Genomic DNA, 14,438 nt, shown 5'->3' with positions numbered 1-14,438 from the left:
GGATCCCCAAGTATTTTATGATTTAACTCAAAATGTATCCTTTGATCATTCATGCAGTGTCTATCCTCTAGCAATTGCATCACATCCATTTAACTCAAATTAGTTCGCTCTTGGAATGACTGATGGAGGAGTTGATGTCATTGAGCCTTTAGAATTAGAAGGAAAGTGGGGTGTGGGACCTCCTCTAGATAATGGTACTGTTGGATCAAATCCAACATTAATCAATCAAGGTTTAGAAATAGCTCCAAGGTAGTTCATCATATTAGAACATGGCAAATGATGCCTTGTACTACCTTTTTATGTTTATCACTTACCTATCTGCAACTCCACAATTGATATTGACAGTCTCTTGCCCTCACCATGTTCCTTTTGATATATCAATCTTGTAACCTGTATATATATATATATATATATATATCTTCAAGAGCATGGTGCTTCTTTGTGCATAAGTTTGAGCTTTTAGAGAAAATCATTCACTTATGAACATTCCATCAAAGATGATGTATACTGAGGATATGAATTTTCTAACTATTAAGTAGAAGTTTCACATTTTTTGAACATTCAAATAAATTTACTTTTATTGATGCAGCTAAACTACGAGTGCCTTTTGTGTTCTTGACAAATGGTAAGCTTTCAACTTTTGTGAAGCCATTACGGATGCAAATGAACTAAAATTGGTGAGGTGTCAATTTTAATGTAGTTTTTGTTTTTATAGTACAGTTCAATTGCTAGAAATATTTCATCTAGAGGTGTCAATTGATAGATTGTTAACTTTTCATGTCATTTTCTACTTTGGTTGGGTAGTTCTCCTTGCATTTGTAAATCTTGCTACGGTCTTTAGCCTAATGACAATTTGGTATTACATCCAGGGCGATAAAATAGTTGAGTTAAAACTTTGCATTAAAGAAAAAATCAAGGGATAATATTTGGATTGTGGATATTTGTAAATTATGTTGGTTTTAGACATAGTTAGATCCTAAGTTACTATGTTCCAAACTTGGTGGTAGGAAAGAGCTAATAGGCTCAGTGATTGACTGTGTTTTAATATTATGTCCTGGATGCTCTTGCCAAGGAATTGATCAACAAGTAGCCAAATAAGAGGTTATAGTTATATATGCGCTCTTATGATGATGTGATTGGGACTATAAATTTTTTTGTCACATTTATCTGTTTGAAAATAGAGATTAGTTAGTGTTAATGGCTTTGATTCCTAATAAATAATCCTTTCCTAATTTTATTTTTCCTTACAGTCTTCACAAGCAATGGTGTCTCAAGAACCAAAAGTTAGATGGGTTGTGCAAATTATTGCAAAGGCTTTGCTCTCATAGGAGCCTTCTAAATTGCACAAAATTTGATTCTAAAGCATAATTGCTAGGTGGAGACTCAAGATATCATGCACATTTCTTCCTCCTTCCCATTGTTTTGTATGAAATAAATCATGTGATGAATGAAACAATAGTGTGGAGGTAGAAATGTGCACGATACCCTAAGTCTCATGCATCGAGAAATTATGCTTTAGAATCAAATTTTGTGTAGTTTAGAAGGCTCCTATGAGAGCAAAGATTTTCCAATAATTGGCACAACCCGTTTAAATTTCTACCAAGCATTGGTCTCAATTTTGATGCATATGTCTTCCCTTTGTCATTGAATGTATGGCACCATCGTAGAAAATTAAGGGGTCTTGGTCACAATTTTGACAATGGTTGGTCGATTCTATTGTCCATGGTATGGCACCACTGTAGAAGATTGAATGGATCTTGGTCGCAATTTTGATGCCGGTTGGTCATTTTTATCGTCAAAGGTTTGGCTTCACTGTCAAAAATGTCAAGGGGTTTTGGTCAAAATTTTGACCAACGATGGATGCAAATGAGGAAATAAGAGTTCAGGCTGGATTAAGGAAATTGATGAACCTCTCGTCGATAAGTTGACCTTTTTAAAGTTGAAATTTTGACGCATAATGACTGTGATGAAAAATTGACGAAAAAAGAGTGATGATAGGTTTAGTCCTCTATTCAATCAATTCCGGTTGAAATTGCGACCTTTTCTCATTGAAATTTAGGGATAAATTTACTAGTGTTATATCTAAAATAATTTAAATGCAAAATTTATTGGAAAAAAAGAAAAATATTAATTGAGAGCAAAATATGTTGTAACTAGACTTATACATGCATGTGAAAACAAATATACTAAAAATAGAAAGCTAAGTATAGTAAGGTTACATGCATGTGAAAACAAATATGCTAAAAATAGAAAGCTAAGTATAGTATGGTTCCATGTACATGAAAACAAATATGCTAAAAATAGAAAGCTAAGTAGGAGTAAGGTTACATGTATGTGAAAACAAATATGCTAAAAATAAAAAGCTAAGTATAGTATGGTTACATGCATGTGAAAACAAATATGCTAAAAATAGAAAGCAAAGTATCATAGGGTTGTATGTGAAAACAAATATGCTAAAAATATAATACCAAGTATAGTATGGTTACATGATTTGAGAGATCAAAGACATGCGAAAATACTAATTACATGTGTACTTTTATTTTATATAATATAATTTTTAGATTTATTCATTTAAAAATAATAATTAATTAATTATAAATAAATAAATAAATAATTTATTAATTTTTAAAAAATTAAATAAATATTAGTCATCTAGTTTAAGTGGATGTTATCATTAGTGATTAGTTAAGTCTAATTAAAATCTTAGTTGCATATAAATGATTTTATAATTATTAATGCAAGAGGTAAGTTAATAAATAAATATTTATAATTTTATTATATTTTAAGAGTTGTGGTAGAGTTCACTTTGTAATCATTTAGTTAATAACTATTTGACTTTATGAGAGAAATTATAAATAATTAAATTAAATTTATAATTTTATCTCTAGTCACATTTTAAATTAAAGGGAAAGTAAATATTAATATTGGACTTAAATAGAAGTCAAATTAATATTTTAGAGTTGAAATTAATATCAATATTTAAATATAATAATATACATTTATATTATTAATTAAATCATTTATGATTTAAGATTATTTAATTTAAAAATATATTAATATTGCATGATATTTTATATACACAAAAAATTTGGATATGTAAATACTTATTATTTTAAATAAGTATATTAGCATAACAATTCATTTTAACGTGTATATTCTTATTTTATTTCTAAACACATCTTTATTACCCAAATCAAACAAGAGAAAATTGGTGGAATTAAATCATGTGGCTGAAAACTATGTGTTTTCTAATATTCTATTTATAGTCTTGTGATGTTTATTTTCATAATGATTTTTCTTTGTGGGTTGTTTAGTTGGCCAAGTTAGGATGTGAACTAGAGGCGTTTTTTAGATTTCTTTTATGATTATTTGACTGGATGTCGTGATGATATTTATGATTTGAATTGAGATTTATATTTTATGAGCTTTATGCTATTGAGCATTTATGAAAACTTGGGTTTTGAGAACCAATATTATTTTTGGGTTGCTTGTTAAAGAACCAAATTTGATTAATATTACTTTTGTGGTATGGGACATTATTGTGGTTTGTGATTTTTGAGAAGGTAGTTTAGGTGCATGTCTATGGGAGTGGCTTGTAATGGGGGGTTGGGGCCCAAAGTGGCTGCCAGGGTAACTCACTGTAAGTTGTGTAACAAATAATAACATAGTAATTAAAATATCTTGCCTCACCCTTTCCTTGAGATACATTAAAAAGATAAGTTAGGGATTTTCCCTCGTCCATGCTTTTAGTGCTTGTATAAACTAAGGATGAGATGGAGATGATACCTTGAGAGGTATGACTAGTTTCCTCATCATCACAAGAGGGTATTCTGGTTCTGCATAGAGTAGCTTGGGGGCCGAGGTCTTGAGAGACTACCAGGGTAACTTTAGAGTTGGCTTATGTGATGACACTCCATAGTATGTATCTTGATTCTCCTTCATGATTTTTTTATATTATCCTCTAGAGGTGTACTTGTTGGATATTGCTTTTGATGGTGTATTTATTGTGAGTTGTTATTCATTGATTGGATGTCATTTATTGTTGACAATTGATTTTTATTAATGAATGATCAACTATTCATTGGTGGTGTTATTTTATTGTTTGAATTATTGATTGGTGGTTTACTTTTATTGAGGACAATTGTTATTTGTTGGTCATTGTGCTCGTGATGCTTGACATTGATTTTGAGGTGGTTGTATATTTTTGGTCTTGGTATTTGTATGTTGACTTGGTATGAGATGTTAGTATTGGAATGAGTGTTCTTTCAATTTTTACTATCTCTTCTTCTTGAGTAGTTTGTGTTACCCTTGAGGTAGTTTTGGCTATTAGGATTCCTTGTCTAGGATTATTTTATGATTTGTTTATCTATGTGTGGACCGTACATTATCTCTTCTGCATGACAGGAGTGGTAGCCTCATCAGGTAACCACATGGTCGGGAGGTAGTGTATTCTTACCATTTAGGTCCCCCTCAAATTGACAGATGTTGGATGCTCCTTGATACAGTGGTACCATTATCATTCTTCCTCTTATCTTGAAGACTTCTATTCATTTGATGCATCTATGTATCATGTGTTTTAAGATCCTACAGGATATTGTATTGTATATTGATGTACTTGTATCTATTTTTACATACCCTGTGACATGTGCAGTGGATGTTGTTCATTAGATGTGCTTTCATATTATTAGTTGTACTTATACATTTTCTTATATGACTATGTATGTGTTTATTGATTATATGATTATGGACATTGTAATTGAGACTTAAACTTATTAATAAAAATTTCTTAAATGTGGCTCAATGTGAAGGAACCCTTGAAGAATTGAAACTATATTTATAATTTGATTATGTGTTCTTGATGTGTATGTATATATTGCTTCTGCATTATTGTTACTTGGATGTTGTTTAAACTTAAAAAAAAAAACAGTTCAGTAAACTTTGTAACATATTTGATTTATTTCTTTTGGGTTCTCAAGCAGGGCATTACAGAAACCCTAAGAGGTAAATGACATTTAATAATTACTATCTAATTATTAAATGGAAATGCATGTACATAAAGGGAAATCTTAAGAAGGGAGTAAAGGTAATTTAATAAAATTAAATTAAATTAATCATTTACTCTAACAACCCCCTTAAAATGAGCAACAATGCAACTACAAATAATGTAAAAAAAATAAGGAAACTACAATGCTAAAAACAAATGAGGTATCCAATCATAACCAAATCTCTATGAAACATATAAATGGAGGAAACCCAGTGGACTCCAAAAAGAGATAGAAAGCAAAGTACAAATGATATGTCTCAATAGATTCTAAAACCCATAAGTACAATGAAACCCCCCATGAGAGAGGCTTGAGACTCCATAGCTTCCCTAGAATGGTAGAGCTCCTATGTTGATGATCATACCAATGTGGCTGCAATCTAGGAGAAGCTAAGGCAGTGGACAAGGAAGATGAAATGAAGCTGGAAGTCCTAACTGATGCGCAAAAGAGAATGCATGAGAATCCTATAATGGAATCTCCAATGGAGGTGGGATAACTAGTGTGTTGAATCTATAATCTAAGAGGAGATGAATGTCCTCTGATATATCCTCAACAATTGCTCTTAAGTGGCTCGATAAATGGAGCTAAAATGTTAGGCAATTTTGAAGAGGAATCTTGTGCAAAAGGTGGAATCTAAATAGGAGATGGAGGTGTAGAAGTCATAACACTAGTCTCTGGAACAACACATATGTTCAAGTGACATGACTTCACCTCAACTAACTCTAATGGAGAGGAAGAATGATTCTCCAATGATGGAGATGGTGGACCAAAATGAGAGAAAGAGTACAGATGGGAAGAATGATCAACAATCCCTATAGCAATAATATTGCATGTTTCACTATCTCTAATGCAATTGAATCATGTGTAAACTCAATTGTCTTCCTTGCCCCACTGTGAGTAATCTGATAGATAGAGAGAAGGTTAGAGGACAAAGATGGAACACATAGTACATCATGATGTTGGAAATATTCTAGACTATGCTAAGTTACTGAGAGGGGAGGGGTGAATTAGTAACTTCTAAAACTTCTACAATTTCAACTCTTAATTCAAAAATCTAATTAACATTTAATCCATCACATGTAATCTGATCTAATTTCATGCATAAGAAACTAAAATCATGAGAGCATTCATAACATTGTGACACAAAGATTTGGTGACCCATAAACCTTCCAAATAGAAAGTAAAACTGGGGTAGAGATGATACCCACAAGCTTTAGTATTGCGGTATAAAGTTGACCTGTTAAGGCTTACATTGATCAATTCTGATGATTTTCCCTATTAAGAGCAATAAGGATTGCTAGGTCCACCTTGTGAAAGGATTTACAAACATACAATGAAGTATGCACTCAGTAAAGATATTTACAAAAGACTATTAGGTCTACCTTGTTAAAGGATTTGACTGGTTCACATGTTAGGATGAAATAGTAGTTGATCTTTGATTTACAAATTGGTTTGCTAAATGAGATTCTTTTATGTACTAATCACCTTGTTTTGATAGATATGTCTTTGTTGCTCCTTATACTATTGTAGCCTTAGAAATTTACTCTTTCTACTCTTCTTTGATTATATTCACTTACATTGCATTCTCCTTCACATTTTTCACACTTGGATATGATACAATACATTACATATTTATACTAATCCAATTATACAAATTACAAAGTCGGCCACAATACAAGTTTACACAAATATTACAAAGTTGGCCCAAATGAAGACACTCGGGTTCTGAAGATTGACTCGGTGAGGTTCTAATACTCAACATCCACTGTCAATGCTAAGGATCGTCATGCACCTAGTAGATGTAGAAGCTTGATCCATACTGATCACTTCCAAGTAGTCTTGAACTCAATCTGCACTGGTGACTTGGTAGATACTACGAGACTCGTAATATAAACTGAATTATTTTTTTACCATTCGATGGCTCGGTAAACACTATCACCTCGAGCTCAGCATAAACTGAGTCACTTGGTTAACATTGGACTTGCATCTCATAAATTGCGAACTTAGTGAATACTGCACAGCTCAGTTTGCACTGGTAAACTTGGCATACATTAAGATGCATAGTTTACACTATTGATCTTCACTGTAACTGCAACTGCTTGGTAACTATTGAGATTTGTCCAAAGGACTCGGTAGCAACAATAGAACTACACAACAACTCATATGATTGGAAAACACTGATAATTGTACAATGAGCTCGGTAGTTACATACAATCTAAATAAATGTGTGTCACTAATAAAAAACTTGACTAATATGTCAACAATCTCCCCCTTTGGCATTAGTGAAAAAAACAATTATTAGCCAAAATTGAATTCAAAAAGTTTCCTGAATACCTTTTATCCATCACCTTATGATACTAGCTCAATAGTGTATACACTAATATGTTAGCAAGAAACACTAATCTATTAAGAGAAAAAAGCATTAACTAACAAGATCAATATAACATATATGAGAGACTAAGACAAGCCCTCAATTGAGAATATGAACCATTAAGAGGTTCTCTCAATGAGACCTTTCTTGTTTTTGGGATGAGTCTATTTGATAGGATTTGGGATGTATACTCAAGATACTTAAACTATGCTTCAATGGAGATGGAAAATGGCAAATTGGTAGCTTTTTGAGCTCTCAATTTGGCATCATAAGGGTATGGTTAAGGGCTTTGGTTTCTCAAACTAGCATTATAACTTTAACTCAAGGATTGTGATGAAATGGCTTGGGAGGGGATTCAATTTATAAGCTAAGGGCTTGAGGGATGGAGGGTTAAGATGCAAGGATGGGGAAAAGCTCATGGAGGGCTCAGATTGCATGAGAGGAGAGCACATGGATTGTGCTTCCTTACAACCAATCAGGGAGTGACACATGTCATAGGGTGAGAGGATGGAAGAAAGGGCAAGGATGAGCCAACAAAGGAGGCTCAAGGGATAATATCTTCATAAAGACCCTTCATAATGGCTTGTAAGAGCAATGAATGGGCTTGTAAGAGTCTTTATGGTCTTGTAAGAGCATTGAAGGCTAGGTGGTTGGGATATTTTGGAGGGAGTTGAGATTGTTGACTTTGCTTAGTTTAGGAAAGTCTTAAGCTTTCTTAGAGAATGTGACAAGGTTAGGGGTGAGATTAGAGATGATTTAGGATTAGATTAAGCTTGTTAGAGATATGCAAGTGGATGGCATTCAATGAGGGTGGGTGAGTTAGTAGCTAAGCTTGGTTAGTATGGGTGGATGGGGTGGATTAGGCTAAAAAGGGGGTTTAGGGATAGGCTTAGGGTTAGGATAAATAAGTTTATTTATCTCATAAGTTTGGTTTGAGGAGATATTTATTAAAACATTTTTAATAAATATGAGAATTAATATTTAACCTTACTTAAATATTTTGAGTTGGGATTAAGGGTAGAAAATGATGGGATTAGCCTTTAATCGAAATTAAAGAAGGAATAAAAGATTTTGGAAGAGGTTAGTGATCTTAAGGAAAATGGCCAAGTTTTGGGCAAAAAATAAATTAAATATTTATTTTGAGATTTTTGATCAATTTATTAATTAAATAATTAATAAATAAGAAAATAATGTTTAAATAAGATTTAAACATTTTTGGGAGGGATTCTTTAATTAAATATTTTAAATTAAGACAAGGGGATTTAATGGCAAAAATAAAATAAAAAAATTAATTAATTAATTAATAAATGATGATGTCATCAGGGACTTTTTCATAAAATAAAAATACTTTATTTTCTAAAGGATTTTAGGTGTCTACAAATAGAGTATACTATTTTTGAGATTTTTCAAAATTGATTTTGTAAGATATATCTGTACATGGTAAAGTTCTTTCATATAGTATACTATACATCTTCTTGCTATGTACAACATATCCTTCTATACATATCTTTCTCTCCTGTTGATTTTTCAACTTATTACATTTTCTCCCCCATAACATGTATCTTTCTCCCCCCTTTTGACATTGATGCCAAAGATTTATTCTATTTATTCACATAGTAACACCAAAATGAGATAAATTTTTTGAATGTATCTTGAGAATGATTGCCAAGGTTTTATCCCAATTGTCTTGTAGGACCTTACATGTGTAAAGTGCAATTTGTACTTCTACTGACAATTCTATCATATGGTCCGCTATGGAGAAGTTATTGTCATGGATGAGAGTTTTAGAATGTGCAATGTGTCTTTGTAGTGCATCCATGTTGGGAAGAATCATATTTTGTATGTCTATCAATGTGGATCTGATCCTTGCTTCTTCCCCAAGCAATTCTGCTTGCATATCTGACAAAAATGTTATCTTCTTGAAGTGTAAAAAGCTTGAACTAGGGTCAATTGCAACTGTTGAGTGCTTGACTTAATATCTTCATTTATTTCAGACAATATGTCCTTTATTTCCTTGGTAAAATCAGAAATGTTACATAGCTTACCAAAAAGTGATAACACATTTGTACAAGATGCTTCCAAAGAACTCAAAATTGTAGAAAGTTCTACTTGATAAATAGCAATTTGCTGAGAAATGTGCTCCAACGTTTTATTATCAAATTTATTTTCTGCCTTCTACAGTAGCTTATCCTACCCATCAGTATCTTCATTAAACTTCTAAACTGCCTTTGCTAGCTAATACAAAATTGGTTGTGAAGAATCAACCTCAATGCCTATGGCCTCTACTAAAATGTTCTTTGCATCCTCAATAATTTTAAATTCATTATCTCTCTCCTCTCTTAATCTTTTTTGTTTAGCTTTCTTTTGGAGGAGTTCACCAAATGACTACATTTGGTTTGGAGTGAGCTTGGAAATTTTCCAATTTGGGATTACAATTTCCTCATCTAAATCTATTTCTTCCTCCATCTCCTTTCCTTTACCCAAAAATTTTGTGCTCAGTTGAGCCTTGGGCTCAACTATCCTTACACTTATTGCTTGTGTGCCCAGAATAGAAATAATAGTAGACATGTTAGGATTTGCTATTAAAACGAATACTACACTTATTGAAGGAATATTAATAGAAATATTTGAAGAATCCAAAATTGAGTGCTCAAAATTGAAGTAGCCAACTCGGTAGAAGAGGGAAGAGTCTGCAGCTCGGTAGATGAAGTGGTCACTTCAGTCAATGATGTGTTGAGCTGAGTAGGAGCAAAGAGTGATTCGGCATTTGAGTTGTCGTTGGTGGTCACAATCAATCTTGTTGGGGTTGTCTCCATGCTTGATGTTGTCACTAGTTTGCTTTGAGAGTGAGGAAGTGAGGCAATGAATGTTGCAGCTATCTTAATTGGATCAATTGCCTCATCATCTTGCTTTGCTTCCTTGGTAGCCTCTTGCCCTTTTCCCTCTTCATCATCAATGTTATCAAAATGAATTGCTTCTTCAATATTTTCCTCTTCATCTTTCTCGTTATCCTCTTCATCATCATCATCATCTTTTACATCAACTAGGAAATCACTTGGTTTATGTAACAAATAGATATTTTTCCAACTATTCGTTGCATTTCTTACAACATGCTCAATGTCTTTTATCAAAATCAGGCAAGTGTTGAATTTCAGAGTCAATTTTTTTTCATTTTTACTCAGTGACTCTTTTACCTTTGCATCTGATATGCTTGGTATAAGCTTCCTTAGAGTTTTCCCATAAATGTCTTTGATAGTTTGCATGGAAAATTCCCATCTTGGCTTGATTTTCTCCAACAAATCATTAGGAATCTGAGAAGCAAGTTGGTCTGGTGAGTATTTCCATTTACCCATCTTGTCCATCACTAGATCTTCTATCTGCTTCTGCTCTTCAGCTATCCTGATTTCATACTTTAATGATTTGAAGTTTGTTATACTAGCTCCAGCTTCTAGATCTTTCAATCTATCTTGAAAGGTGGGTGCAGGTTTTCTAAATATAATGTCTCCTCCTTCCTTGTCAGATTTCTTCCTTGAGGATCTCCTTATGAATACTGCAGTGGATGGCTTAGGTGGCTTGGTGATAATTACCTTTCCCTTCTTCCTTAATGGCTCTTCTTCCTTAGATTCTTCCACATCCTCTACTTCCTCATCCTCTACTTCCTCATCCTCACCTTTTCCCTCGGTCAACAAAAGGGTAGAACTAGTTTTTAGTTTAGCAATCCTTTTCTTTCCTTTGTTAACCACTTGAGGGAGCTTTATCTCTAGTTTAATCCTGGCTTTTTCTTTATCATATGTATTGAAATATGCTACCTTAGGATCAACTGGCTCTTTAACAAGTGCTTCAATGATGTCTTTGGTTTCATCAATATTAACTTCATAACCAAGAGGTTTCACCCATGCTATTCTAGGCTTAATTGTCTAAATGTATACTTTGTCGCTATCCACCATGAAACATACATCATCCTTATAATCTTCAACAAGTTTCTTGGGGATTCAGTATCTATTGTTCATTTTCTCCTTGAATGCATCAAAATAGTTATCCATAATACTATTGTAGTTTTCACCCATCTCAACAATATACTCATTTATCTGATAAAGTACATGCACATCTTTTCTCCAAACAATAGTGCCTTTTGTAGGAAAGAATTTCTAAACATAAAAGAATAGACAAGTTAACAAGGTGCCAAACTTACATAGGTTATTCTTTGATGTCCTTATGCTTTCCATATTCTTGTTGAACTATCTCAACCGTAGCCTGGCAAGGTTAAATGATAAATTGTTCTTTACTACTTTGTATGTCAAGTCCATAGCTTCACATGACACATTGTTCAACATGCTAGAGTTGTATATCTTGTGTGCAATAATGTGAATACCAAATTTCAAATTCATATCTGAAACACTGCTAATCTTCATTCCTCTACCATCCCATTCTGCTAGGGTTTTCTTTTCAAGTTTAGCCCAACCTAGGGTTTTGGTCATCTTAGCTTTGGCTAGCATTAGGAGACTAGTGATTCGATGAATCATTTTTGTGATCAATACTAGTTTCTCAAACCACAATTGTCCATTATGCACATGACTAAGGATAAACCATATCTATTTTACTTGGAATTCATGAGGCATGTGAGGGATGCAAATTAACCCTTTAGTTTCTAGGTGTTGCTACTCGGGTTTCAAAACTCCATTTACACATAGCTTATCTAGGGCATCATCCATTTCCAAAGTACCAATCTCTTGAATAACACATTTAAAATGAGTGCGAATATCATTGACCAATAGTACCTTTGAAGGGATTTGAAATTGCACTCCACTCAGATCTAGGGTTTTGGCAATTATAGGGGTGAGCTTGAAGTCTGGTGCCTTTCATTCCACTCCATGAACCAACATGTTAGATCCTCACTTTGCCTTGGTTTTGGTAGATGTCATCTTCACTTGGTAGGGTTTGAGATAATTCAAAATCTTTCACTAACAATTTACTCAAATCGCTTGGATGCTCTGAAGATCGCACTTTGCAATAACACTTGAAAATTTCACAGTAAAAATGATTTTGATTCCATGTATTTTATCAAATTATTCCATTTATGCTCAGTATGAAAGGTAGGTTGATTGACATCATGTTGACAGACTATCATCCACTATGCTTGCATTGAACACTCAGCAAAGTCTTCGTGACTTGATAACCATATGCATCTTCATTGCTCTTGTCCTCGCTCGGTAGAGTCTGTGACCCAACCTCACTCGATAGAGAAGGTAACTTGATGGACACTTGTACTTGGTGATCCCTTTGTATCCTAAATATAGATTTGGATCGTTTTGTTCTTTCAATCTAGAATTGTTTTGGATGTCTTCTTTAATAGCCTAGTTCTAGTTTTTCCTTTGAGAACTTAAGTAGAAATGGTGGAGTCACCCAATTCTTGAGTGACTTGATCACCATTGGTTGGACTTGTATCCTCGGTATACTTTGGAACCCATTGATGTCTCATCTATTTTTGGATGTTATCAACTTTTGCCTTCTTCTCATCTTCAATTCTACTAGTATTCATGCAGTTCTTGGCAAGATGACCAAGTTTTGTACAAATGAAACATCTTTTAGTAGTATTTATTTTCTCAAATGATGCTTTACACAATTCATACCAACGTGTTCAAATTCTCCACAATAATGACATTTGCACCAGGTGTTGTAGTCCCAACCAAATATGGCTTTCACAATCTGCTCTGCTAGATTCAATATCTTGGTTTTGCATTCTAATAACTTTTGTCCATGTTTCTTACATTTGTGACATTTGCCTTCAAGTCTTGGTTTCTCTTTGCATTCATTAGCCTTATGACCATGTTGATTGCAATTGTAGCATTTTCTATTGAATTTTGCTTTTCCATTGCTCCAACATTTGTTTGATGTATAACCTATCTTACCACAATGATTGCAAGTAGGTTTTTGATTTTTTTTTGAGCTCTTTGCTTAGATGATTCTCCTTCTTTTGTATATCCAATTCCTTATTTTCCCTTTTTTTTATAGAGATTTTGCTCATTCAATTGATTCATGTTTGCTTGGGATTTCATCATTCTTTCATTGATTTACCTTTCAGAGTTTAGATCATTTTGTAATCTTTCATTGATTTGCCTTTCAGAGTTTAGATCATTTTGTAATCTTTCATTTTCAAATCTTAGGCTCATAATTTCCTCATTTGCATTGGAGAGTTGAGCAATAAGGTATGCTTGCTGAAGGGATTGGTTGTGGATTTCATTGTTCCTTCCATCTCTTGTTCTTTTGCTCCATGACTTCACATAGCCTTATTGACTGAATTTATTTTTCTCTTCTTAGTTTTCTTACTTCTTCTTGGAGGGAACCATTCTTTTCTAGGAGTTCTTTGATTGCTTCATTGACTCCATCTGAATTTCTTGAATGAAGGTCTTCAATTCCTTCTTCAATGTAGAGATGATCATTCATTTGAATTGCAAGTTCTTTTCTTCTTTTCAGGGATTGAGAGAGTTGCTCATTTACTTTCTTGAGTTGGACAATAGCCATTTCCAAATCTAGCTTCTCATTATCAATAACTTTATCAAGTCTGAATATCTCCATGGCCTTGATCTTTGCTCAAGCTGTTAAACTTTTTCCTAAGAACCACAAAGCTCTGATACCGATTGTTGGAAATATTCTAGACTATGCTAAGTTATTGAGAGGGGAGGGGTGAATCAGTAACTAAAACTTCTACAATGTGAACTCTTAATCCAACAATCCAATTAACATTTAATCCATCACATGTAATTTGATCTAATTGCATGCATAAGAAATTGAAAACATGAGAGCATTCATAACACTGTGACACAAAGATTTGGTGACCCAAAAACCTTCCAAATAGAAAGTAAAACTGGGGTGGGTATGATACCCACAAGCTTTAGTACTGCACTATAAAGTTGGCCTATTAAGGCTTAAATTGATCACTTCTAATGGTTTGCCCTACTAGGAGCAATAAGGACTACTAAGTCCACCTTGTGAAAGGATTTACAAACATACAATGAAGCATTCAC

At 33.4% G+C, this 14,438-nt stretch overlaps 1 pseudogene; it reads left to right on the top strand.

Moving 5' to 3' along the window:
• Nucleotides 1-14,438, top strand: part of LOC149545056 (protein TOPLESS-RELATED PROTEIN 2-like) — an 86,421-nt pseudogene that overhangs the window by 40,336 nt on the left and 31,647 nt on the right.

The sequence above is a fragment of the Cupressus sempervirens genome, chromosome 8 (genome assembly GCF_028749045.1).
Source record: "Cupressus sempervirens isolate cs-2001-9-10 chromosome 8, ASM2874904v1, whole genome shotgun sequence".
Classification (NCBI taxonomy): domain Eukaryota; kingdom Viridiplantae; phylum Streptophyta; class Pinopsida; order Cupressales; family Cupressaceae; genus Cupressus; species Cupressus sempervirens.
Note: the sequence above shows the minus strand (reverse complement) of the source record. Positions and strands in the feature narration are given on the sequence as shown.